Source organism: Octodon degus, unplaced genomic scaffold (assembly GCF_000260255.1).
Source record: "Octodon degus isolate 3935 unplaced genomic scaffold, OctDeg1.0 scaffold00095, whole genome shotgun sequence".
NCBI classification, from domain to species: Eukaryota; Metazoa; Chordata; class Mammalia; order Rodentia; family Octodontidae; genus Octodon; species Octodon degus.
Window position 1 is genome coordinate 6,807,988 of NW_004524671.1, and position 4,935 is coordinate 6,812,922.

The window sequence follows — 4,935 nt, forward strand, 5'->3', positions numbered from 1 at the left end:
CTGCAGCGCCTGCACCTCGCGGCCGGCCCCGCCCAATAGCCCCGCCTCCGAGCCCGCCCACCTGCCCCCGAGGCCCCGCCCACCAGGCCCACCTGCTTGGGCGCAGAGCAAGGGGCGTGGCGCCTCCGACTCCGCCCGCAGAGTACCCAGCCGCCGCTTCCACTCTCTTCCTCTTTGCGCCTTGGGTGCTTGGTCTGCGAATTTCGTCAGGAATATGAGCTCGAGCGGGGTTTTCTAAGAATATTGTGCTTCCTTCCTCGCAGGCAAATAGCGAGAGAAGTGCTACTAGTCTGATTTTTAAAATGGAAATACGTTTTATAACCAGGGAGAAACGCTCCCCACGCCCACCCGCAGTACTGGGGATGGAACCCAGCGCCGCTTTTCCATGGGGCTATATCGTCAGTCTTTTTGTCTTCTTTTTCTTTTTTTTTAAGGCAGGGTGGCACTAAATTTGTGGCCTGGCTGGCCTCGAACTTGTACTTGACGGCCTTGCTCTTCTCAGTCCCGAGGATTACAAGAGTGTACTACCGCGCCCGGCTTCTGACGCTGTCTAGGCGTCAAGTAAAGCTTAAAAGTGGCCACGTCGGCTATGTTGTGTCCCAAAGGAACCTTTCTTACTAAACTTAGCATTTGCAAACTCTAGGTGGCTGCGTAGTGGGGGAGTATAGGAGGACTCCTAGGCAGAGGCCAGCAGTGCCCCCTAACGGACGTGTAAACTAGCTATACCACGCCGATCTTCGTTAACCCCGGGGTTCTGTTTATTGAGCCACCCCTTGCAAGGACTTGCGTTCCCACCTTGCCCCTTCACCCCAAGCCAGAACCTCCCTGCGTAAAGCAATGCGACCCAGGCCACCAGCAGGAACGATAGCTGAGGGGTTAATGTTAGTGGTAATATTGAACTTCTTGCCTTAATTCTATGTAAGAATTTTCTTACAGTGTGTTGTGTGCAAGTTCTAGAACAAGGGGACTAGGCAAGCACTTTTTAATCTATGGTTTTTATTTTTGTCATGGAAACAAAACTATGAACTTAAAACATCTTCTGCAAAATATGATGAATTTGTATTTCATCATAATAACCTTAATAATACCACAAAATAACGTTTTTACTTTCCCTGAGTAAAACTAGGTAAAGGCAAGTAGGCTATGAAATCCTCACAATGCCTTATGAAATTAAGTTGATAAATCTTAGTATTAGCCTGTTGTTTTTCTCTAGTACAAGCCATGTTTCCTCTATTTTCACTTGGCTAGTTTTTTCTTCCTGGGCTTACATCAAACATGCTTCAAATCAACTTGTAAAATGCTTACACGGACATGCTTTTTATTGCTGCTGTTACTGTTGTTGGGGCAGGAGGAGCCAGGCCATTTGCTAGGCAAATGCTCTACTCTACCACACTCCCAGTCCCTAACAGCACACCTTTCACTTTCAGAAAAGGTAGTTGAAATTTATTACTGGTGTTAATAGCTAGAACTTTAAATATATGTGGCAAAAGCAGGGGTAATACTACTGCTTAACACAATTTGTACCCTATTATACTTTTTCAACTCAAATTATGAACATGAGTGTACCTATCTAACTCAAATGTATAATATTTTGGTCAGAAAAACAATTGCAAATCCAAGCAACAGAGTTTTAAAGGTTCCCTTTTACAATGTGTCCTGTCCCTTGGATACCACGTGCATGCCATAAAAGTAATCTATTTTTAATGTATGGCAATAATATATATCGTAATTCCATACATATAGCTTAGAAGATCTTTCTGAGTGATTTAGAGTTCTGTAAGTCAGGGCTCAGTGAGAAAACACACACTGCCGTAATTATTTTTACAGAGAATTTAAAGAATCAGGCCAGCCAAATAGCTCAGCAGATTAAAGTGCCCGCAAGCAGGCCCAGGGGCCAAGGGTTCAATCCCCAGGCCTGCATGCACCGGGCCTCCATCCCTGAGGCATGCTGAGATGACAATTGAGACCGGGCATGAAAGTGGTGTGCACCTGTAATCCCAGCACTTGGGAGGCTGTAAACAGGCGGATCACTTCAAGTCTGATCTAGTAGTGAGACCCTGAACACCCTGTAGACCCTTCCCTAAAATACAAAAAAAAAAAAAAAAAAAAAAAAAAAAAAAAAAAAAAAAAAAAAAAAAACCCAAGAAATTAAGGAATTGCTAAAACAGGTAATGGAGGATTGGAAAGGCAGCCAGAGAAGCAGCTACCACTGAGCTGGGAGAAGGAAGCACTGTGTAGCTCCAGAACTGAAAGACAGACTTTTAGGGAGACCCTGAGGAGAGAGTTCCCTGGCTGGTGCAATTGTTTCTAAAAGTAAAAATTTAGGATGTACTAAATCCTAGAAACTGGAGCAGCCAGAAGAGACATTTGCTGGGTAATGCTGCAGGATGGCCAAGCAAGTGTGAAGGAGTGATCCCTGCCCTGCCTACAGTCTTCTGCCCTCCTCCAGTGCCTCTCTGTTGCCAAAGCCTTACAGGAAACATGGTTTGCTGAGTCCCAGCTCCAGGTTGCGCAGCAGAAAATGGAAAGACAAGCCTTGCTAGCAATCACAATAACTGCACCAAAAGCAAACTGGTGATTACGAACACCAACTTTCTAGAATTAATGACAGAGGGGGGGCTTGATAGATGGTTATTATCACAAGGACACATTTATATTATGATTAACATTTTGTAATCAGAGTAGAACTGTACTTACAAGTGCACTCAAATAAGGGGCAATGTTCAACTTGACCCCACCTTTGTCAAGCTGGAAAACATTGAAGATTAAAGAGGTCCCTTGCCCATTTCTTTATCTGGGAAACCACTAACTACATAGAACCACATTTCCTGACATAACTTAGATAAGACCTACGGATAACTAACTTCCTTGGTTACAAGTGACAAGGCCATAAACAGCCTCTTGCTTTTCATTCTCTGCTTCTAAATGATGACCTAACTCCTTGGTCCCCAGTGACCCATCTTGCCAAAGTTTTCCTTGACCAACCTTTGGTCAGCTTTCTCTCCTCCAAAGCCTTTGGCAACCTAAAGGAAAATTGAGATGCTGCTCTCTTTCCAAGAAGTCCTTCCCAGCTGACCACAAGTAAAACCTGACCTTATCATTTGTCCGGTCATGCCACCTGTATGTCCCACTTCCTGGTACTTATTCTTCATAACTTTATTTACCTCCCTCTGCCTCTCCCCAAAGAGTCATACAATAGAGCCTTTTCCCTGTTAGAACTCACTTTGTTTGGCTTATTGCAGAAATCCTGTCGAGTAAAGTCTTTCCTTACCTGAGAATGGGTCTGCTTTGATTTGAGTTGTTATGTGCTATGATGCAGCTCAAGATGGGACCCTCCCACCACCACTGCCAAAGCTGCCCATGGACAGCCCCCAGCCCCACTCAGGTGATGCACTGTGGTCAGCAACTGAAGCATCCTTCTTGGGGCTCAGTTCTTGGACCAGTGCTCTGGATGATAAAGTATGGGAAGGTGTGAACTTGCTTGTTTGGGCAGAGAGATTCTTTCTTTGATCTTCTGTGAGTTTGTTGTTGTCATTGTTGTGTTTTGATTTTTTGTTTGTTACTTAGCTCCCCAGGAATTTTGCAAAGCAAAGGAATTAATTAAGCGCTACTTTTCACAGCTCCTCTTCAATTTTTTTTCCTGTTGATCCAAGGGGTAAATCTTTCAGGAACTTTCTTTCCCTTTATCCTAATTCAATTGAATAGCTTCAAATGTGGTAGAAAGTAGCCAAATAGAGTGGCACATGCCTATAACCCTAACTACTCAGGAGGTAGAGAGGGGAAGTCCATGAATTCAAGGACGGCCTGGGCAACAAGGAGAGCCTGTCTCAAAAAAAAATTTACAAATATACACAAAGAAATGGCATAAGTTTATGAATGGCCATTTCAAAGGCATCCTCTTGGAGACTGGGATCTCTCCACACTGGCTCAGAATGAGCTCTCTCTTCATTTGCTTTCTCTTTCTCTTTGCCACCTTCTACCTTCTCTTCATCTGTCTTTAATTTCCCATCTGTATTGCTTCACCCCACTTCCTCCATGACGTTATCTATCCTGCCAGGCCCTTCCTGATGCCCTGCAGCCACGAAACTTCAGGTCACTCAAGAGCTGGCCCCTGCTCACCCCATTCCAAGTTCCAATCACCTACTCTCAACCATACCTCCTACCCCAACGGTGAAAAAAGTACAGATAGCCAAATCCATGACACTGAATCCTAGACAGATAAGTACTGGGGACACTTGGGGCCCCATGAAGATCAAAGCTATCAATTCAGCACAGGAATTTCAAACCTTAAAATAATACATTCTCCCCTACTCCTGGCTTTTGAGGGGCTCATGGACCCCAGCAACTACCTAAGGCTGAAAAAAGTAATTAGAGACAGGCTGGATATATTATCCATTCAGGGGCTCTGGAGACATACAGGGGTCGCTTGATTCCCCCTCAATCCCTTGTCAAAATTCAGTCCACAGTCACAGATTATTCATCGGAGGAAAGGAAATCTTAGGGTCTCCTCCATGAAGATTTGTGGAAATACCTAAACTTCACCTTGAGCAACTGGCTACTGCCAGGAACACAATCTTAGTGATAATATAAAGGTGGGGAAAGAATGAGAGCTGGTTCTTCTGTAATAAAGCTCATTTCATTGAATAGAAACTTTAAAACTAGAAGTCATGTGTCTTATTTGTATCTGCTTTATGTTTATATTTTTATATATACACATGCATACATGTATATACGTAGTATTTTCCTACCTCTAAAATGTTACCAAATTAGACATCAAATCCTTGTAAAAGTCCTCAATACTGATTGGTTTAGGGAAAAATAAATACTCACATAAATTAAATATTCTTAAAGCTAGAAATTAAGGAAATCAAATTTTTAACATGTTCAAAGGTGCTCTTATACAACTCTTCAAATTTTTTAAAAATTAAAGCTGAC